This window comes from Scyliorhinus torazame, chromosome 17 (assembly GCF_047496885.1).
Source record: "Scyliorhinus torazame isolate Kashiwa2021f chromosome 17, sScyTor2.1, whole genome shotgun sequence".
In the NCBI taxonomy this organism is placed as follows: Eukaryota; Metazoa; Chordata; class Chondrichthyes; order Carcharhiniformes; family Scyliorhinidae; genus Scyliorhinus; species Scyliorhinus torazame.
Window position 1 is genome coordinate 10,948,139 of NC_092723.1, and position 24,582 is coordinate 10,972,720.

The following is a 24,582-nucleotide window of genomic DNA, read 5'->3' on the forward strand; positions in this document are numbered from 1 at the left end:
TTCATTTCATTTCATATTTGCGGTCACTAGTGCGGATGGGGAGCTGGTGGTAGGCGGACTTGAGATCCACCGTGGAGAAGACCTTATAATGCGCGATCCTGTTTACCAGGTCGGATATGCGGGGGAGTGGGTACGCGCCCAGCTGCGTAAACCTGTTGATGGTCTGACTGTAGTCGATGACCATCCTATGCTTCACCCCGGTCTTTACCACCACTACTTGAGCTCTCCAGGGGCTGTTACTGGCTTCAATGACCCCTTCCCTCAGTAGCCTTTGGACCGCTGACCTAATAAAGATCCGGTCCTGGGCACTGTAGCGTCTGCTCCTGGTGGCGACGGGTTTGCAATCCGGGTGAGGTTCGCAAACAGGGAAGGCGGGTCGACCTTAAGGGTCGCGAGGCCGCAGACAGTAAGGGGGGGGTATAGGGACGCCGAATTGGAAGGCCAGACTTTGAAGGTTACACTGGAAGTCTAAACCCAGGAGTGTAGCCGCGCAGAGGTGGGGAAGGACATAGAGACGGAAATTTTTGAACTCCCTTCCCTCGACAGTGAGGTTTGCTACACAAAACCCCTTTATCTCCACTGAGTGGGAACCGGAGGCCAGGGAGATTTTTTGATTAATGGGGTGGATGAGGAGAGAACAGCGCCTTACCGTGTCAGGGTGTATGAAGCTCTCCGTGCTCCCAGAGTCGATTAGGCAGGACGTCTCATGCCTGTTGATGAATACGGTCGTCGTAGCAGTTGAGAGTGTTCGAGGCCGAGACTGATCCAGAGTCACCGAGGCTAATCGCAGCAGTTGAGGGTTCTCTTTGGGCAGTGCGTGGTCAGCCAAGCTGGGGTCCTTCGGGTTCATCCAAGATGGCGTCTCCCATTTGTCGCACATGGCTGGGGGTGGACAAAATGGTGGCGCCCATCCCTCCATCGTGGCGTCCACAGAACAAGATGGCGGCGCCCGGGGTCCGCACGTGGTCCTGGAATATGAAGATGGCGGCGACCGCTGGCCGCATGGGGCCCTTGGAGAAGTTAGTGGTTGCGGTCCGCATTCCCCGCCGGAGATCGCGGCAACCGCCCGGGCCTGGCATACCCCCACAAAATGGCCCTTTTTGCCGATTCCCTTGCAGGTGGATGCGCGGGCTGGGCAGCGCTGGCGGGGGTGCTTGGCCTGCCCGCAAAAGTAGCAGTGGGGCCCCTCGGGGTTGCCTTGCAGCGCAGGCCTTTGGGGGAATGGGGGAAGTCTCCGGGTTGGCCGCGGAGGGGTTCCACACTACCCAGGGAGCTGCCGCGCAGTTGGGAACGTAAGCGCAGGCGTTCCTGGATGCCACGTCCAGGGAGCTTGCAAGGGCCCATGCCTCCCTGAGACCCAGGGTGACCTTTTCTAACAGGCGCTGGCGGATTTGTGACGATAGCATGCCTACCACGAAAGCGACCCGGACTAAGAGTTCCGTGTGTTCGCTCACCGAAACTTGCGGGCAGCCGCAGCTTCTGCCCAACACCAGGAGTGCACGGAAGAATTCCTCCAGCGATTCTCCAGCCTCTGGCACGTGATAATAATCTATGATTTATTGCTGAAAAAGGGAAAACAATTGAGATTAAGTGGGGAAATGAAATTAAATGAAAATCGCTTATTGTCACAAGTCGGCTTCAATGAAGTTACTGTGAAAAACCCCTAGTCGCCACATTCCGGCGCCTGTTCGGGGAGGCTGGTACGGGAATTGAACCGTGCTGCTGGCCTGCTTGGTCTGCTTTGAAAGCCAGTGATTTAGCCCAATGTGCTAAACCAGCCCCAGCCTCTGCTGAGAAGCAGTCAGGAGATGGGACTGCCGTGTCTCAGGTTATCTGACTACTTGATATAATGTATCAGTATAATTACTGTACCTGATACAAAGTGTCAGCATAAATGCCTGATACAATGAATCAGTGCAATTACTATACTTGATACAACATACTGTGAAATGACTATAATGGATACAACGTATCAGTGCAATTACTCTCCTGGAGGGCGATGGGAATCTGGAACTCACTCTCTGAATGGATCATATAGGCATTAAAGAAGCAGTTAGATGAGCAATTGTGCCTTGAGAAAGATAGAAAACTGGTGGGCAGACAAGAGTCGGAATAAACAGGGCTTTTTCCGAATGGCAGGCGGTGACTCATATGGCACTGCAGGGATCGGTGATGGGACCACAGCTATTCACAATATATATTAATGATTTAGATGAAGGGAATAATGTAATATCTCCACATTTGCAGATGACACAAAGCTGGGTGTGAGGGTGAGTTGTGAGGAGGATGCAGAGATGGTTCAGTGTGATGTGGACAAGCTGAGTGAGTGGGCAAATGCATGGCAGATGCAGTTTAATGTAGAGGACTGTAAGATGAGGAGAAATTTCTTCACCCAGAGAGTGGTCAGCTTGTGGAATTTGCTCCCACAGAAAGTAGTTGAGGATAAAGCATTGTATGTTTTCAAGAAGGTATTGCTCTTGAGGTGAAAGTGATCAAAGGATACGGGGATGGCGGGAAACTGAGCCAGGTACAGGCTGTTGAGGTGGATGATCAGCTATGATCATATTGAATGGTGGAGCAGGCCTGAAGGGCCAATTGGTCTATTGCTGCTCCTACATGTTCCTGTAGCATACAAGGCTACGGATCAAGTACTGGAAAGAAGGATCAGAATGATGGTCAAAAGTCTTCTTGCTGTCCCGTAAAGCTCACTGAATCTAACGTCAATGCAATTTCCGCACCTAAATGAAAATATATCAATGTAGTTGCTGCAACATAGAAATACTGTGATGCAGAAATAGGCCATCCAGCCCATTAGACCTGTGCTGACAAGAGAAAACGCGAGAGGGTAAACAAGAAACTTTTAATCCCACTTTCCGGTCCCTAGTCCCTTGCAGATTCAGGTACCTTTTTTAAAATAAATTTAGACTCCCCAATTCTTTTTTTTCTATTAAGGGACAATTTAGCATGACCAATCCACCTACCTTGCACAGCTTTTTGGGTTGTGGAGATGAAACCCACGCAGACGCGAGGAGAATGTGCCAACTCCACACGGACAGTGGCCCAGGGCTGGGATTGAATGCGGGTCTTCAGCGCCATGAGGCGGCAGTGCTAACCGCTGTGCTGCCATGCCACCCAGATCCAGGTACCTTTTCAAACGGGTTGAGCATTTCGGGCAGTGGTTAGCACTGCTGCCTCACACCGGGTTGAATTCCGGGTGACTGTCTGTACGGAGCTTGCATATTTCCCCCATACCTGCAAGGTGTTGTTTTTCATCGTTCGTGGGATGTAAGTATCGCTGACTGGGCCAGCATTTCTTGCCCATCCCTGAAGGCATTTGAGAGTCAAACATTGCGGTGGGTGTGGCGTAGGCCAGACCAGGTAAGGACAGCAGATTTCCTTCCCTAAAGGAATTAGTGAACCAGGTGGGTTTTTGCGACAATCGACATTGGCGGCCATCACCAGACTTTTAATTCCATTTTTTTTTATTGTATACAAATTTCACCATCTGGGTTTTGAACCTGGGTCTGCAGAGCATTTAAAAATTTATTTATTCATTTACAGGATGTGTGTGTGGTTGGTTAGGCCAGCGTTTATTTCCCATCCGTAGTTGCCGTTCAGAAGGTGGTGATGAATCGTAGAATTTACAGCCAGAAAGAGGCCATTCAGCCCATCGGGTCTGCATCAGCCCTTGGAAAAGGCACCTTAATTAAGCCCATGCCGCCACCCTATGCCCATAACTCAGTAACGCCACCTAACCTTCTGATCACCAGGGGCAATTTATCATGCCCAATCCACCTAACATGCCCTTTGGACTGTGGGAGGAAACCAGAGCACGCGGATCGGATACAATGCTTTGATACACTGTGACCGGATATAATGCTCTGATACACTGTGACCGGATATAATGCTCTGATACACTGCGATCGGATACAATGCTCTGATACACTGCGATCGGATACAATGCTCTGATACACTGCGATCGGATACAATGCTCTGATACACTGCGATCGGATACAATGCTCTGATACGCTGCGATCGGATACAATGCTCTGATACACTGCGATCGGATACAATGCAGTGATACACTGCGATCGGATACAATGCTCTGATCCACTGTGATCGGATACAATGCTCTGATACACTGTGATCGGATACAATGCTCTGATACACTGTGATTAGATACAATGCTCTGATACACTGTGATCGGATACAATGCTCTGATACACTGTGATTAGATACAATGCTCTGATCCACTGCGATCGGATACAATGCTCTGATACACTGTGATCGGATACAATGCTCTGATACACTGCGATCGGATACAATGCTCTGATACACTGTGATCGGATACAATGCTCTGATACACTGTGATCGGATACAATGCTCTGATACACTGCGATCGGATACAATGCTCTGATACACTGTGATTAGATACAATGCTCTGATACACTGCGATCGGATACAATGCTCTGATACACTGTGATCGGATACAATGCTCTGATACACTGCGATCGGATACAATGCTCTGATACACTGTGATCGGATACAATGCTCTGATACACTGTGATCGGATACAATGCTCTGATACACTGTGATCGGATACAATGCTCTGATACACTGTGATCGGATACAATGCTCTGATACACTGCGATCGGATACAATGCTCTGATACACTGGGATCGGATACAATGCTCTGATACACTGCGATCGGATACAATGCTCTGATACACTGCGATCGGATACAATGCTCTGATACACTGTGATTAGATACAATGCTCTGATACACTGTGACCGGATATAGTGCTCTGATACACTGTGATCGGATACAATGCTCTGATACACTGCGATCGGATACAATGCTCTGATACACTGTGATCGGATACAATGCTCTGATACACTGCGATCGGATACAATGCTCTGATACACTGCGATCGGATACAATGCTCTGATACACTGTGATTAGATACAATGCTCTGATACACTGTGATCGGATACAATGCTCTGATACACTGTGATCGGATACAATGCTCTGACACACTGTAATCGGATACAATGCTCTGATACACTGCGATCGGATACAATGCTCTGATACACTGTGATCAGATACAATGCTCTGACACACTGTAATCGGATACAATGCTCTGATACACTGCGATCGGATACAATGCTCTGATACACTGCGATCGGATACAATGCTCTGATACACTGTGATCAGATACAATGCTCTGACACACTGTAATCGGATACAATGCTCTGATACACTGCGATCGGATACAATGCTCTGATACACTGTGATCAGATACAATGCTCTGATACACTGTGATCTAATACAATGCTCTGACACACTGTGATCGGATACAATGCTCTGATACACTGCGATCGGATACAATGCCCTGATACACTATGATTGGATACAATGCTCTGATACACTGTGATCGGATACAATGCAGTGATACACTGTGATCGGATACAATGCCCTGATACACTGTGATCGGATACAATGCAGTGATACACTGTGATCGGATACAATGCTCTGATACACTGCGATCGGATACAATGCCCTGATACACTATGATTGGATACAATGCTCTGATACACTGTGATCGGATACAATGCAGTGATACACTGTGATCGGATACAATGCTCTGATACACTGTGATCGGATACAATGCAGTGATACACTGTGATCGGATACAATGCTCTGATACACTGCGATCGGATACAATGCCCTGATACACTATGATTGGATACAATGCCCTGATACACTATGATCGGATACAATGCAGTGATACACTGTGATCGGATACAATGCTCTGATACACTGTGATCGGATACAATGCTCTGATACACTGTGATCGGAGACAATGCTCGGATACACTGTGATCGGATACAATGCAGTGATACACTGTGATCGGATACAATGCTCTGATACACTGTGATCGGAGACATTGCTCGGATACACTGTGATCGGATACAATGCTCTGATACACTGTGATCGGATACAATGCTCTGATACACTGCGATCGGATACAATGCTCTGATACACTGTGATCGGATACAATGCTCTGATACACTGTGATCGGATACAATGCTCTGATACACTGTGATCGGATACAATGCTCTGATACACTGCGATCGGATACAATGCTCTGATACACTGTGATCAGATACAATGCTCTGATACACTGTGATCTAATACAATGCTCTGACACACTGTGATCGGATACAATGCTCTGATACACTGCGATCGGATACAATGCCCTGATACACTATGATTGGATACAATGCTCTGATACACTGTGATCGGACACAATGCTCTGATACACTGTGATCGGATACAATGCTCTGATACACTGTGATCGGAGACAATGCTCGGATACACTGTGATCGGATACAATGCAGTGATACACTGTGATCGGATACAATGCTCTGATACACTGTGATCGGAGACATTGCTCGGATACACTGTGATCGGATACAATGCAGTGATACACTGCGATCGGATACAATGCTCTGATACACTGCGATCGGATACAATGCTCTGATACACTGTGATCGGATACAATGCTCTGATACACTGCGATCGGATACAATGCTCTGATACACTGCAATTGGATACAATGCACTGCTACACTGTAATTGGATACAGTGCACTGATACACTGTGATCGGATACAATGCACTGATACAGTGCGATCGGATACAGTGCACTGATACACCTGAGGAAGGAGCAGCGCTCCGAAAGCTAGTGACATCGAACCAAACCGGTTGGACTTTAACCTGGTGTTGTAAAACTTCTTATTGATCGGATACAATGCAGTGATACACTGCAATCGGATACAATGCTCTTATACACTGCGATCGGATACAATGCTCTGATACACTGTGATCAGATACAATGCTCTGATACACTGAGATCGGATACAATGCTCTGATACACTGCGATCGGATACAATGCTCTGATACACTGCGATCGGATACAATGCTCTGATACACTGCGATCGGATACACTGTGATTAGATACAATGCTCTGATACACTGCGATCTGATACAATGCACTGATACACTGCGATCAGATACAATGCACTGATACACTGTGACCGGATACAATGCTCTGATACACTGTGATCGGATACAATGCTCTGATACACTGTGATTAGATACAATGCACAGATACACTGTGATCGGATACAATGCACTGATACACTGTGATTAGATACAATGCTCTGATACACTGTGATTAGATACAATGCACTGATACACTGTGATTAGATACAATGCACTGATACACTGTGACCAGATACAATGCACAGATACACTTTGATTGGATACAATGCTCTGATACACTGTGATCGGATACAATGCAGTGATACACTGTGATCGGATACAATGCTCTGATACACTGCGATCGGATACAATGCTCTGATACACTGCGATCGGATACAATGCTCTGATACACTGTGATTGGATACAATGCATCAATACACTGAGATTGGATACAATGCAGTGATCCACTGTGATCGGAAACAATGCTCTGATACACTGTGATCGGATACAATGCAGTGATACACTGTGATCGGATACAATGCCCTGATACACTGTGATCGGATACAATGCTCTGATACACTGCGATCGGATACAATGCTCTGATACACTGCGATCGGATACAATGCTCTGATACACTGCAATCGGATACAATGCACTGATACACTGTAATTGGATACAGTGCACTGATACACTGTGATCGGATACAATGCTTTGATACAGTGCGATCGGATACAGTGCACTGATACATCTGAGGAAGGAGCAGCGCTCCGAAAGCTAGTGACATCGAAACAAACCTGTTGGACTTTAACCTGGTGTTGTAAAACTTCTTACTGATCGGATACAATGCTCTGATACACTGCGATCTGATACAATGCACAGATACACTGTGATCGGATACAATGCAGTGATACACTGTGATTAGATACAATGCTCTGATACACTGTGATCGGATACAATGCTCTGATACACTGTGATCGGATACAATGCTCTGATACACTGCGATCTGATACAATGCACTGATACACTGTGATCGGATACAATGCAGTGATACACTGTGATCGGAGACAATGCTCTGATACACTGTGATGGGATACAATGCAGTGATACACTGTGATCGGATACAATGCACAGATACACTGTGATTGGATACAATGCTCTGATACACTGTGATCGGATACAATGCAGTGATACACTGTGATCGGATACAATGCTCTGATACACTGCGATCGGATACAATGCTCTGATACACTGCGATCGGATACAATGCTCTGATACACTGTGATTGGATACAATGCATCAATACACTGAGATCGGATACAATGCAGTGATCCACTGTGATCGGATACAATGCTCTGATACACTGTGATCGGATACAATGCAGTGATACACTGTGATCGGATACAATGCTCTGATACACTGTGATCGGATACAATGCTCTGATACACTGCGATCGGATACAATGCTCTGATACACTGCGATCGGATACAATGCTCTGATACACTGCAATCGGATACAATGCACTGATACACTGTAATTGGATACAGTGCACTGATACACTGTGATCGGATACAATGCTCTGATACAGTGCGATCGGATACAGTGCACTGATACACCTGAGGAAGGAGCAGCGCTCCGAAAGCTAGTGACATCGAAACAAACCTGTTGGACTTTAACCTGGTGTTGTAAAACTTCTTACTGATCGGATACAATGCTCTGATACACTGCGATCTGATACAATGCACAGATACACTGTGATCGGATACAATGCAGTGATACACTGTGATTAGATACGATGCTCTGATACACTGTGATCGGATACAATGCTCTGATACACTGTGATCGGATACAATGCTCTGATACACTGCGATCGGATACAATGCACTGATACACTGTGATCGGATACAATGCAGTGATACACTGTGATTAGATACAATGCTCTGATACACTGTGATCAGATACAATGCTCTGATACACTGTGATTGGATACAATGCTCCCATACACTGTGATCGGATACTATGCACTGATACACTGTGATCGGAATACAATGCACTGATACACTGTGATCGGATACAATGCAGTGATACACTGTGATTAGATACAATGCTCTGATACACTGTGATCAGATACAATGCTCTGATACACTGTGATCGGATACAATGCTCTGATACACTGTGATCAGATACAATGCTCTGATACACTGTGATCGGATACAATGCACTGATACACTGTGATCGGATACAATGCTCGGATACACTGTGATCGGATACAATGCAGTGATACACTGTGATCGGATACAATGCTCTGATACACTGTGACGGAGACATTGCTCGGATACACTGTGATCGGATACAATGCAGTGATACACTGCGATCGGATACAATGCAGTGATACACTGTGATTAGATACAATGCTCTGATACACTGTGATCAGATACAATGCTCTGATACACTGTGATCGGATACAATGCTCCCATACACTGTGATCGGATACTATGCACTGATACACTGTGATCGGATACAATGCAGTGATACACTGTGATCGGATACAATGCAGTGATACACTGTGATCGGATACAATGCCCTGATACACTGTGATCGGAGACATTGCTTGGATACACTGTGATCGGATACAATGCAGTGATACACTGCGATCGGATACAATGCAGTGATACACTGTGATTAGATACAATGCTCTGATACACTGTGATCGGATACAATGCTCTGATACACTGTGATCAGATACAATGCTCTGATACACTGTGATTAGATACAATGCTCTGATACACTGCGATCGGATACAATGCTCTGATACACTGCGATCGGATACAATGCAGTGATACACTGTGATTAGATACAATGCTCTGATACACTGTGATCGGATACAATGCTCTGATACACTGTGATCAGATACAATGCTCTGATACACTGTGATTAGATACAATGCAGTGATACACTGTGATCGGATACAATGCTCTGATACACTGCGATCGGATACAATGCTCTGATACACTGTGATCAGATACAATGCTCTGATACACTGTGATTAGATACAATGCACTGATACACTGTGATTAGATACAATGCTCTGATACACTGCGATCGGATACAATGCTCTGATACACTGTGATCGGATACAATGCTCTGATACACTGTGATTAGATACAATGCTCTGATACACTGTGATTAGATACAATGCTCTGATACACTGTGATTAGATACAATGCTCTGATACACTGTGATCGGATGCGAGGGAGGGGCGGGGTCGGGGAGGCGGGGCTCGTGGCGGGGATGTGGGCGGGGGCTGGGAAGATTGACAGAGGGCGGAGCCCGGCCCGCACTGGGACGAGCCTCCTTCCCGTCGGCCAATGGGAGGCGGAGAGCCGGGCGAGCCTCTGGCACGTGAGGCGGGCGCTGCCAGCATGGAAGCAGCGAGCGCGTGACCGCGGGGGGTGGGGGGTTGGAGAGCGCGTGACCGCGGAGCGGGGGGGTTGGAGAGCGCGCGCCGAGCCCCGTCTCCCCCACTCGTCCCGCGGCTCCTCACAACAACAACAACAACACGAACAACAAGAGGCAACTTGCGGGATGCGGCGGAGAGCGGCGGCACCGCCAAGCCAGGTCAGAGCGCAGTGAGCGAGGGGCAGAGCGGCCCACTCCACCCCCCTGTCCCCCCTGTCCCCCCTCAACCCCCTCTCCCCCTCACCCCGGGGGGGGGGGTAACATTATCCAAATCTCTCCCTAAACGCTGCTGGTTGTGAAGGTTTGGCCAGTGTTCCAGGATGTGGTTACAGTGTAACTTTGCTGCGGAGTTGTATCGGGTTTGTTATTGGGGGCGGGGGGAGGAAATGTCCTTTCCCAACTTTCTGTGTCTCCCCCCCCCCCCCGGTGGATACTCTGAGGCCCCGCCCCCGCACTAATGGGCAGCTCCGCCAGCCAATGGGTGGGTTCAATCCGCGGTCGCCGCTCCTGGTTGGTGCAGAGCTCCAGCGGGCGGCCAATGGGCGCCGGGTCCGGGGGGCGCGCCCCTGTGTCTGAGTGGCTGATGCAATGACAACCTGGAGCTGTCACAGCGCCCACTGCTCACCTGTCCCCGTGGAACCCACACCTGCCCCCCGGGGAACCCACACCTGCCCCCCCGGGGGGTGACCCGCACCTGCCCCCCGGGGAACCCACACCTGCCCCCCCGGGGGGTGACCCACACCTGCCCCCCGGGGAACCCACACCTGCCCCCCAGGGGGGTGACCCACACCTGCCCCTCGGGGAACCCACACCTACCCCCCCCGGGGGGGGGTGACCCACACCTGACACCCGGGGAACTCACACCTGCCCCCCCCGGGGGGTGACCCACACCTGCCTCCGGGGAACCCACACCTGCCTCCGGGGAACCCACACCTGCCCCCCAGGGAACCCACACCAGCCCCCCGGTGGTTGACCCACACCTGTCCCCCGGGAACCCACACCTGCCTCCCGGGGAACCCACACCTGCCCCCCGGGGGGGTGACCCACACCTGCCCCCCAGGGAACCCACACCTGCCCCCCGGGGGCTGACCCACACCTGTCCCCGGGGAACCCACACCTGCCTCCCCGGGGGTGACCCACACCTGTCCCCGGGGAACCCACACCTGCCCCACACCTGCCCCACGGGAGTGGGGGTGATCCACACCTGCCCTACGTGGGGCGGGTGGGTGACCAACACCTGTCTGCAGGGGGGGTGACCCACACCTGTCTGCGGGGGGGGGGGTGACCCACACTTGTCCCCGGTTGGGGTGACCCAGAGGGGGGGGTGGGGGAGTTGACTGGGGGGGTGCAGAGGTGACATGGGGGGGTGCGGAGGTGACTGGGGGGGGGGGGGCGGCGGAGGTGACTGGGGGGGAGCGGATGTGACTGGGGGGGGTAACTGGGGGGGGGGGCGGGGGTGACTGGAGGGGGGGGGCGGAGGTGACCCGGCGGGTCACATCTTTGGACTGTGGGAGGAAACCGGAGCACCCGGAGGAAACCTTCGCAGACACGGGGAGAACATAGAGCATAGAAAAATACAGCACAGAACAGGCCCTTCGGCCCACGATGTTGTGCCGAACCTTTGTCCTAGATTAATCATAGATTATCATTGAATTTACAGTGCAGAAGGAGGCCATTCGGCCCTTTGAGTCTGCACCGGCTCTTGGAAAGAGCACCCTACCCAAACTCAACACTTCCACCCAACACCAAGGGCAATTTGGACATTAAGGGCAATTCATCATTGGCCAATTCACCTAACCCGCACATCTTTGGACTGTGGGAGGAAACCGGAGCACCCGGAGGAAACCCACGCAGACACGGGGAGGACGTGCAGACTCCGCACAGACAGTGACCCAAGCCGGAATCGAACCTGGGACCCTGGAGCTGTGAAGCATTGTGCTATCCACAATGCTACCGTGCTGCCCTTGAGAACAAATAAATCTACACTATCATTTTACTGTAATCCATGTACCTATCCAACAGCTGCTTGAAGGTCCCTAATGTTTCCGACTCAACTACTTCCACAGGCAGTGCATTCCATGCCCCCACTACTCTCTGGGTAAAGAACCTACCTCTGATATCCCTCCTATATCTTCCACCTTTCACCTTAAATTTATGTCCCCTTGTAATGGTTTGTTTCACCCGGGGAAAAAGTCTCTGACAGTCTACTCTATCTATTCCCCTGATCATCTTATAAACCTCTATCAAGTCGCCCCTCATCCTTCTCCGTTCTAATGAGAAAAGGCCTAGCACCCTCAACCTTTCCTCGTAAGACCTACTCTCCATACCAGGCAACATCCTGGTAAATCTTCTTTGCACCTTTTCCAAAGCTTCCACATCCTTCCTAAAATGAGGCGACCAGAACTGTACACAGTACTCCAAATGTGGCCTTAACAAAGTTTTGTACAGCTGCATCATCACCTCATGGCTCTTAAATTCAATCCCTCTGTTAATGAACGCGAGCACACCATAGGCCTTCTTCACAGCTCTATCCACTTGAGTGGCAACTTTCAAAGATGTATGAACATAGACCCCAAGATCTCTCTGCTCCTCCACATTGCCAAGAACTCTACCGTTAACCCTGTATTCCGCATTCATATTTGTCCTTCCAAAATGGACAACCTCACACTTTTCAGGGTTAAACTCCATCTGCCACTTCTCAGCCCAGCTCTGCATCCTATCTATGTCTCTTTGCAGCCGACAACAGCCCTCCTTACTATCCACAACTCCACCAATCTTCGTATCGTCTGCAAATTTACTGACCCACCCTTCAACTCCCTCATCCAAGTCATTAATGAAAATCACAAACAGCAGAGGACCCAGAACTGATCCCTGCGGTACGCCACTGGTAACTGGGATCCAGGCTGAATATTTGCCATCCACCACCACTCTCTGACTTCTATCGGTTAGCCAGTTCGTTATCCAACTGGCCAAATTTCCCACTATCCCATGCCTCCTCACTTTCTGCATAAGCCTACCATGGGGAACTTTATCAAATGCCTTACTAAAATCCATGTACACTACATCCACTGCTTTACCTTCATCCACATGCTTGGTCACCTCCTCAAAGAATTCAATAAGATTTGTAAGGCAAGACCTACCCCTCACAAATCCGTGCTGACTATCCCTAATCAAGCAGTGTCTTTCCAGATGCTCAGAAATCCTATCCTTCAGTACCCTTTCCATTACTTTGCCTACCACCGAAGTAAGACTAACTGGCCTGGAATTCCCAGGGTTATCCCTAGTCCCTTTTTTGAACAGGGGCATGACATTCGCCACTCTCCAATCCCTGGTACCACCCCTGTTGACAGTGAGGACGAAAAGATCATTGCCAACGGCTCTGCAATTTCATCTCTTGCTTCCCATAGAATCCTTGGATATATCCCGTCAGGCCCGGGGGAGAAGGTGCAAACTCCACACAGGCAGCCAGCCGAGGTCAGAATCGAACCCAGAATCGAACCCTGGCGCTGTGAGGCAGCAGCGCTAACCGCTGTGCGTTGAATGGGTTAAAAGAAAGTTTAATTTTCTTGGTAATGCTAACAGGGAAGTGCTCCCCTCCCCTGGTCTCCTCCTGTTTGAAAAGGAGGTATGTGTCCACAGGTCTGGGTCCCCCGCCTCGGGACAGGTGTGGGTCTCCTCTAACCCCCCCCCCCAAACACGGGACAGGTGGTTTCCAGCGGTCAGTACTAGGACCACAGCTTTTCTGGACTTATGTTAGTGACCTAGGCTTAGATGTGCCGAGCACTATAAAAAAATTTAGGTGACACGATACTTGAAAGTATTACGAATTTTGAGGAGGATGACAGAACATAGGCTGATGGCATGAATGGACTGGTGTCAGATATTTAATCCGGAGAAATATGAAGATCCAATAGCAGCAACATAAATTAAAGGTTACCATTTTTAAGTGGGGGAGTGCAGGAACGGAGAAACCTGGACTCCCAAGGGTTAAATTTTGGGGAGAGAATATACAAACCAGGGTTGTATTTTCTGTCACTTAGAAATTTGTTTGAAGTTTTCATGTTACTCAGGGAAACCAATAAGGAGGATGGAGTGAAATAGTGTCCACTGGTTGGGGAGGTCAGGACTAGGTGGCATAAAAATTAGAGCCAGATCTTTCAGGAGTGAAATTAGGAAACACGTCACGCACAAAGGGTAACAGAAGATTTGAACTTTCTTCTGAAAGTGAAAATTGGCGCTGGATCAGCTGCTAATTTAACATCTGAGATTGATAGATTGTTGGTCACCAAAGGTGTTAAGGAATATGGGGCAAATGCAGGAATATGGAATTCTGTCACATAATTAGCCTCCATCCCATTGGAACAAGCTAAATGGCCTCCTCCTGTCGTATATTTCTAGAGTAGTAGAGATTGCAAACACTGGGATCATTTCAGGGTCAATTAGGTATTGCATGCCTGGGGATTCTATGGGTGAAAGAAGGTGGACCTGAGGCTAGTGCGGAGGTTGCTGGCAGACCTTTGCATTCACTCTTTTAAAAATTTTTAAAAATAAATTTAGAGTACCAATTATTTTTTTTTACAATGAGGGAGCAACTTAGCACGGCCACCTACACTGCACATATTTTGGGTTGTGGGGGGTTGAGACCCACGCAGACACGGGGAGAACATGCAAATTCCATACAGACAGTGACCCAGGGCCTGGATCGAACCTTTGCATTCACTCTTGCCTGCACGGCTGGCTGTCCCGTCTGAAAGCAAATAAGTACAGGATGTTGCACATGACCACATTTTGGACAATGTCCTCCCACCTGTGTTTTTTTTGGGTGGTATTTTTGGAAATTTTAATGCATAGCCGCTTTCCAGAACACGATGACCATGTGGCCGGAATCCTGGGCGGGATTCTCCATAATCGTCGCGATGTCCGCCAAACGGCGTGAATCAGTCCGGCATCGCGCCGCCCCAAAGGTGCGGAATCCTCCGCATCTTGAGCGGCCGAGCCCTAACCTTGAGGGGCTAGGCCGGCGCCGGACTGATTTCCGCCCCGCCAGCTGGCGGGAAAGGCCTTTGGTGCCCCGCCAGCTGGCGTGGAAATGACTTTGCCGGGTGGCGCATGCACGGGAGTGTCAGCGGCCGCTCACGGCATCCCCGCGCATGCGCAGTGGAGGCGGTCTCTTCCGCCTCCACCATGGTGGAGACCATGGCGAAGGCAAAGAGTGCCCCCACGGCACAGGCCCGCCCGTGGATCGGTGGCCCCCTATCGCGGGCCAGGCCACCGTGGGGGCACCGCCTGGGGCCAGATCGCCCCGTGCCCCCCGCAGGACCCCGGAGCCCGCCCGTGCTGCCTTATCCCGCCGGTAAGAGAGGTGGTTTAATCCACGCCGGTGGGACAGGCATTCCAGCAGCGGGTCTTCAGCCCATCCGGTGCCGGAGAATTCGGCAACCTGCGGGGGCGGGATTCATGCCAGCCCCCGGTGATTCTCCGACCCGGTGGGGGGTTGAAGAATCCCGTCCACCTGTGTTGATAAAGCAGGCATGTGAATGGATGGAATGAAATGAAAATTGCTTATTGTCACAAGTAGGCTTCAAATGAAGTTACTGTGAAAAGCCCCTAGTCGCCACATTCTGGCACCTGTTTGGGGAGGCTGGTACGGGAATTGAACCCGCACTGCTGGCCTGCCTTGGTCTGCTTTAAAAGCCAGCAATTTAGCCCTGTGCTAAACCAGCCCCTAAATAAATGTCCTCAAGAAACTAGAGAGAGCACGGGTGGGAGTGGAAATATGTTATTAACTTGTGATTCAAATCACATGTGAAATCAAATTAATTAGGATACAGTTTTTTTTATAAAGACGATTTTAAACAAATTCTAATCTTTGTCTTGCGCATTTTCGCATCCGACTGGTTAGATCTAGATTATAATTATTCGACAGATGTTCAGTGAATAACGTGTAACAAGTGGGTCTTACTAGTTTATCTGATTGTCTGTTATAAAACTATTTCCTGAAGCAAGTTATGCTACATCTGGTTCTTAACTGTAGCCTGTTGTAGAATTATCCTTTTGATCTTTTTATGGTGGCTGAACATGTCGTAAACAAAGGGAATTTTGAGCACGTTGCTTCAAATTGAAAAGGTGAAACCGTGCATGCTTTTCTTTTTTTCTCTCATTATTTTCATTTTTAATCAGTTCTATTCCTCTCCTGAATATATCGTCTCCTTCCACATGTTTCAGTCATTATCCGATGTCTGTGGCCAGCTTACATTTAGGAGCCCCACTTTGTACTAAGAATTGAAATTAGACAATCCTTTCCTGTTGAATGGTTAGACCATAATGTTGCCCAGAAAAGTAGAAATTTGGGATGATGGGGGGGGGGGGGGGGCGGTGGGGGGGGGAAGGAGACAATATTTCAACAAAAGAACAGTATTTCTATGGAACAGGCTTCCTTGGAAATATCAAGCAGTTAGTGTTGAACCACTCATGTAAATCAGCAAGAATTTTTTCAGATTGGTTTTGGTGTTACAGTATCTGTGTAATTTGCGACATGATGATGTACGAACAATGTTGGACACGTAGACTGGCAGCATCTGTAAAGAGAAAGAGTTAACTTTTCAGGTCCAATATGACTCTTCTGCCGCGTCAAGTAGTTTGTCTCGTCTTCTACTCAGTTGTTCTGCGAACGCATCCCAAAACGCTATTTGTTCTATCGTTCCATGGAAATGCTCATGTATTGTTTCCAAAATTGTGCACCAAATGGCCAAACCTCTTTCCTTCTCCATCTTCCGTCATGTCTGTCACTAAAGATTGTGTAGTAAGTGGCAGCACGGTAGCACAAGTGGCTAGCACTGTGGCTTCAAAGCGCCAGGGTCCCAGATTCGATTCCCCGCTGGGTCACTGTCTGAGCGCAGTGTAGCCACCTCAATTGGCCAACTCCCGATTTAAAATGGCGAATGGCAAAGGCTGATGGGAAAGTCAGCCAACATAGACAGACACCAGCAGCTGCAGGTTTGCTGTATATTTACCTCTGCAAAGGCCAGACAACATCGATACCAGCAACCATCAGCATAACAAAGTAGCAGCCATCTGCATACTGATGAGCAATCCCCAGGAACAATAAGTAACATTTGGACACACAAAGCAAAGCCAGATTCCTCGGCACCAGCAGGAGCCAACATAAAGGAGGTGAACGAGCACCTCAAGACCGCCCATCGATCAGGGAACCCCTCCAGTATTGGAGAAAATCGAACCAAGCAATTGGGACAAAGTCCAATCACTTGGGACCAGGTACAGGGACCGCCCCGAAAGGTGGGAAGCCCCTGGGGACTTTAAGAGTTGAGCCCCAAGTTCAAATCGCTCTCTTCACCTCTTCTTCCTGCCTGGGTCACCCAGCAACACAAACCAACATTGACCGTGACCGGTGCAGTGACTCCAGTGATCATCAAAATCGTAAGTCTTAATTCAACGCTCGCTACGAGATAGACACTCCTAGCTACCAATCCGTACCAACTTCGAATCCCGCAGACTCAGAACCCGAGCGAAAGGCCATTTGTTCCCCTGACCTGGTGGGCCAGTCCTAAGTGAAGTATAGGCCTGTTAGTTATAGAAGTAGCTTAGACGTAGAATTTATGCATGAGTAGTGATTACTGTGTATAATAAATGTGCTTTGATTTAAATCTTACTAATCAGTGTACTGGGTTATTGATCATTACTCGGACTTGAACCTCGTGGCGGTATCATAAAGATACCTGGCGACTCGAGAGCAAAGTTAATAAAACAGAGCAACTGAACCAAGGAGAAAATCAGCAACATTATTTAATAATGTTCGAGTTCTGTTCTTTTGTTCGAGTTCTGAGTCTGCGGGATTCGAAGTTGGTACGGATTGGTAGCTAGGAGCGCCTATCCCGTAGCGAGCATTGAATTGAGACTTACTTCAGTCGATGATCACTGCACCGGTCACGGTCAATGTTGGTTTGTGTTGCTGGGTGACCCGGGCAGGAAGAAGAGGTGAAGAGAGCCAAGTGATTGGACTTTGTCCCAATCACTTGGTTCGATTTTCTCCAATACTGGAGCGGTTCCCTGATCGATGGGCGGTCTTGAGGTGCTCGTTCACCTCCTTTTATGTTGGCTCCTGCCGGTGCCGAGGAGTCTGGCTTTGCTTTGTGTGTCCAAATGTTACTTATTGTTCCTGGGGATTGCTCATCAGTATGCAGATGGCTGTTACTTTGTTATGCTGATGGTTGCTGGTATCGATGTTGTCTGGCCTTTTCAGAGGTAAATACACAGCAAACCTGCAGCTGCTGGTGTCTGTCTATGTTGGCTGACTTTCCCATCAGTCTTTGCCGTTCGCCATTTTAAATCGGGAGTTGGCCAATTTAGGTGGCTACAACAGTCTGCACGTTCTCCCCGTGTGTGCGTGGGTTTCTTCCGGCAGCTCCGGTTTCCTCACACAGTCCAAAGACGTGCAGGTTAGGTGGATTGGCCATGCTAAATTGCCCATAGTGTCCAAAAAAAAAGGTTAGGAGGGGTTATTGGGTTACGGGGATAGGGTGGAAGTGAGGGCTTAAGTGGGTCGGTGCAGACTCGATGGGCTGAATGGCCTCCTTCTGCACTGTATGTTCTACGTTCTAAGTGTCGTGAGCTTGTGAGGTGTGGTATCTTTGTCCTTTGGTTCTCAAATCTTTCCTCCACTGGGGATTTCCTTTCCGCTTGTCTGGAATCTGCGGCAGGGGAATAGATTGCCATGATTGGTGATCAGAGGTGGAAAGTGAACTCGGTGACCTTTTCGTCAAGAAATTCCTACCTTTGCAATAGCTTTGCATAATTTGGTGCTTCCCTTCATATGGCTGCCATGTTTAAACTGACCGGTCCACATTTTTTCTCATGTATTTGTTCATGGGGATGTGGACAATGCTGGCTTGGCCAGCGTTTATTGCCCTTGAGAATAATCATTGAAATCAATCGATAACTTCCCCTCGTCCTAACAGATTTCCGGTACACTGGGTTCTTGAAAGGGAGTGCGAGAGTTAGTCCTGAAAATGTAACATCCTTCAACACCTTCTCCGGCATCTCTTTAAATAGAACGCAGACTTGTTTGACATCTGTGTCTTGGAAAGTATTACTGAACTATATGCGTCTGGCTCTTCCCTAATCCACTTCAGGTTCCTTCCACTTTGAGCAGCAATTTTAGTCTAGGTGTCACTGGCTCAAACTCAAATACAGTATTTTAAACAAACTAGGAGCAGGAATAGGTCACTCAGTCCTTCAATAAGATCCTGGCTGGTCTAATTGTAACCCCCCCCCCCCCCCAGTTCCTGCTGACCACCCCCCCCATAACCTTTCACCCCCTTGTTTATCACAAATTGATCTCGCTCTGCCTTCAAAATATTTTAAAGGCTCTGCTTCCATTGCCTTTTGAGGAGAGAGTTCCAGAGACTCACCCCCCCCGAGAGAAAAAACTTCTCCTCATCTCTGCCTTAAATGAGCGGCCCCTTATTTTTAAACCGTGACCCCCGAGTTCTAGACTTTCCCACAAGAGGAAATATCCTCTTCACATCCACCCTGTCAGCACCCAAGGGTCTCAAAGGTTTCAATCAAGTTGCCTCTTACTCTTCTAAGCACTAGCAGATACAAGCCGAACCACTATAACCTTTCCGCCAAGGACAACCCGTCCATTCCTGGAATTAGACGAGTAAACCTTCTCTGAATGGCTTCTAACACATTTACACCTTTCCTTAAAGAAGGAGACCAATACTTTACACAATACTCCAGATGTGGTCTCGCCAGTGCCCTGTCCAAGTGAAGCATAACCTTTGTACTTTTATAATCGACTCCCCTCACAATAAACAATAACATTCTAGTCGTTTTCCTAATTACTTGCTGTACCAGCATACTAACCATTTGTGATTTATGCACTAAGATACCCATATCTCGCTGGGTCTCGGGGATCCAAAATCTTTCACCATTTCGCTAATAAGCTTCTTTATTCCTCTTGTCAAAAGGACAATTTCACATGTGCGCACATTGTGCTCCAGTTGCCAAATCTTTGCCCACTCACTTAACCTGTCTTTTGTCCCTTTGCAGCCTCCTTATGTCCTCTTCACAAATTACTTTCTTTTTTAAAATAAATTTAGAGTACCCAATTATTGTTTCCAATTAAGGGGCAATTTAGCGTGGCCAATCCACCTACCCGGCACATCTTTTGGGTTGTGGGGGCGAAACCCACGCAGACACGGGGAGAACGTGCAAACTCCACACAGACAGTGACCCGGGGCCGGGATTCGAACCCAGGTCCTCAGCGCCGTGAGGCAGCAATGCTAACCACTGTGCCACCGTGCTGCCCCACAACTTACTTTCCTACCTATCCCTGTGTCATCATCAAATTTGGCAACATGGGTGGGATTTCCCAGATCTTTCTGCTCTACCGGAGTTGAACCCCCCCCCCTGAATTTTCACAAATAGAGCAGTGGATTTAGACCATAAGATGTAGGCCACTCGGCCCATCGAGTCTGCAGCACCATTCCATGAGATCACGACTGACCCGATAATCCTCTATTCCACTTTCACGCCTTATCACCATAACCTTTGATTCCCTTTTTAAAGGAGACATAATAAAAATGTGACTGTATGGATGTATCTTTTTTTTTTTTGGAGGGGGGCATTTGGCCCTTCGAACTGTTGCTCTTTTTTTATCTTAGTCTATTTGCTCTGTTTACGTCACCTTTGCTCATGAGTCGCCAGGTATCTTTATGATACCGCCACGTGGTTCAAGTTCAGGTTATGATTAATAACACAGCACACCGCTTAGTAAGGATTAAAACAACGGTCATTTATTATATACAACAAGCAATATTAATACCCTAATACTACTTTCTATATAATAAACCTATCACTACTGGCCAATACTTAACTTAGGAAGAGTCCACCAGGTCAGGGAAACGAATGGCTTGTCCAATCAAATCTGGCCCGCGGGATTCAAAAGGCTGCTACAGGTCAGTGGCTAGGTGTCTCTACCGGATAGCGATCGTTGGATTCAAACTTACAGTTGCCGGTGGCTGGTCTTGCGAAGGTCTCGAGCAGGCGAAGATGAGAGAGAGCGAGATCTGAACTTGGACCTTCACTTTTATAGGGCCCAGGGGCTTCCCGCCTCCCGGGACGGCCCTTGACCCTGAGTCCCAAGTGATTGGATTCTGTCCCCAATCTCTGGGGTCGATGTGCCCAATGGTGAGGCGATTCCTCGATCGGGGGGTGGTCGCTCACCTGTCTTTGTTTCGGCCACTGCAGACGCCGACAGGTCTGGCCCGGTATTCAATTGCTAATATGTTGCAATTGTTCCCAGGGATAGCCGATTTAACTGTGGATGTCTGACTAGATTAGGTGTAAACAGTCCTGAATGCAACTGCGGATACCTGGGTTGATGGGCTGTTGATAGCCCTGAGTATCGATCTGGGCTACCTTCCCAGAGCCGAATATGCAAAACTGTCTGCAGCTGCCTGCTTGTGTCTTCTTGGCTGCTTTTCCCAGCAGTCTTTCGGGTTAGCCATTTTAAACTGGGTTTTGGCCAGATTAATCGGAACGCAGCCATTTTACATGGCTACAGAACGTTATCCACCATTTGATAAACCATGGCTGATCTAATTGTGCAGTTTTCTGTCTGCCCCCAATAACTTCCTTATTTATCAAAATTCTGGGGAGCCTTGGACTAGATCATGTTGTGAGAAATATTTGATTGAAACAATTCAGTTTTGTGTGATAACCTCTTTTTGGGCATCAACGTCTAAGCCCACCATGGGTCCACACCTTTATTTGACAGGAAGCCTCATTTTTAAGCCTGTACTTCTGCACTACGCTCATTAAGCCAAATTGCTTTATTATTTTGTGACTTTAATGTTTCAAGCATTTCCTGCAGTGATCGAGTGTTATTGCACAGTTCAATAAGGAGCCAGTTAGACATTAAGTAATGTAATAAGGTTCACCGTAGGGCAGCTGTGACAGCCAGAATCATATTGTGAAAGAACACTGATTCTGAGAGCTGGTTTTATGACACCAGACAAGCTCTTTGCAGGACAGCAATGTGTTTTCCTTGGAGGCTATGTTGCTCTGTGATGCACTATCAATTACGACGAGACGAGAGTAGAATGTAATCGAGGCTTTATTACACAGATCTGTGGTCTCCGACAGTAGCTGACGAAATGGCTGCTGTTCGGAGAGCACACACCTTTATACTCCGCCTACTGGGCGGAGCCAGCAGGCAGGGATCTACCCCCGTACCTGTAGTACAGGGGCCTTACCCTAATACTCATATATACAATATAATACAACAGTGGTGACTACCACACTCTGCTCTGAAGTAGCTCCTGCAGTGGGAGGCGTGAATGACCAACTCCACTCCCTTTGGCAGCTAATGCTGGAACTGAGACCAGTTCTGCCTGATGTTTGGTCATGAGACGAAACACACGAAAGAAAACTAACGTGGACAGCAGCAAATCCCATGGGCGTGCAGCCCTGCTGAGGGCTCTCTTCTGTCCCAACTGCAGTACATCCGATCCGATTTATTACACAGAGATGTGTGGCCTCCTACAGCAGCTTCCGAAAAGGCTGCAGTTCGGAGAGCACACATATTTATACTCCACCTACTGGGGGGAGCCAGCAGGCAGGGATCTACCCCCGTACCTGTAGTACAGGGGCCTTGCCGTAACACCCATATATACAATATAATACAACAGTGGTGACTACCACATTCACCCCCTGTTAAAAATGAGTCCAGCGGGGGTGGTGGAAAACTATATACATACAGATTGGTTTTAAAATTACAGAGAAGGTTACAAATTTAGACGATCGGGCGCCTTGATCTGGCGTTGAGAGCGCCGCAGTGCTGGTGGCGACTCAGGCATCAGCTTGGTCTTCGGTGACTCCGGGAGCGTGTCAAAATCCTCTTCATCCCCGGATGGGAGCAAGGGGAGGACAGATTGTCCTGGAGCGAGGGCTGCGGTGGGATGCACCGGGGGAGGGGAGGGTGGTGCAGGGGCGGGGGGGGGGGGGGGGCAGGGGGCCCAGCTGGTGCCAGATCCCTGAGGGAGACTGTGCCTTGGTGGTTGTCAGGGTACGCTACGTAGGCGTACTGCGGGTTCGCATGGAGTAGCTGTACTCTCAACCAACGGGTCTGCCTTGTGGAGCCGCACGTGCTTGCGGAGGAGAACGGGTCCTGGAGCTGCCAGCCACCTTGGGAGCGAAACCTCGGAGGTGGACTTCCTGGGGAAGGCAAAGCGACGTTCATGGGGGGTTGGTCGCGGTGCACAGGAGCGACCAAATGGAGTGAAGTGCGTCGGGGAGGACCTCCTGCCAGCGGGAGGCCGGGAGATTTCTGGACCGTAGGGCCAGTTGGACGGCCCTCCAGACCGTCCCATTCTCCCTCTCCACCTGCCCGTTTCCCCGGGGGTTGTAGCTGGTCGTCCTGCTCGAGGTAATGCCCCTGTTGAGCAGGTACTGGCACAGCTCATCGCTCATAAATGAGGATCCCCGGTCGCTGTGGACATAGGCGGGGTAACCGAATAGAGCGAATATGGTGTTGAGAGCTTTGATGACGGTGGCAGACGTCATGTCGGGGCATGGGACGGCGAAGGGTAATCGGGAATACTCGTCGACCACATTAAGAAAGTATGTGGTCCGGTCGGTGGAGGGGAGGGGCCCTTTGAAGTCCACGCTGAGGCGTTCAAAGGGGCGGGAGGCCTTCACCAGGCGCGCATGGTCTGGCCAGTAGAAGTGCGGTTTACATTCCGCGCAGACCTGGCAGTCTCTGGTGATTGCCCTGACTTCCTCGATGGAGGAGGGCAGATTGCAGGCCTTAATGAAGTGGTAAAAACATGTGACCCCCGGGTGACAGAGATCGTCGTGCAGGGTCCGGAGTCGGTCCACTTGTGCGCTGGCACATGTACCTCGGGATAGGGTATCGGGGGCTCATTGAGCTTACCGGGGCAATACAAAATCTCATAATTGTAGGTGGAGAGCTCGATCCTCTACCTCAAGATTTTATCATTTTTGATCTTACCCCGCTGTGTGTTGTCAAACATGAAGGCAACCGACCGTTGGTCAG

General features: G+C 49.0%; 1 protein-coding gene across 2 annotated transcripts in view; it reads left to right on the forward strand.

Moving 5' to 3' along the window:
- The first annotated feature begins 10,471 nt into the window (after positions 1-10,471).
- Positions 10,472-24,582, forward strand: part of LOC140393709 (Krueppel-like factor 15) — a 41,124-nt gene continuing 27,013 nt past the window's right edge. The window contains exon 1 of one of the 2 annotated variants that reach the window (XM_072480018.1): positions 10,472-10,661. The gene's annotated coding sequence lies outside the window, so the exon portion shown is untranslated. The remainder of the gene's footprint in view (positions 10,662-24,582) is intronic. The other variant, XM_072480017.1, reaches the window with a different exon arrangement.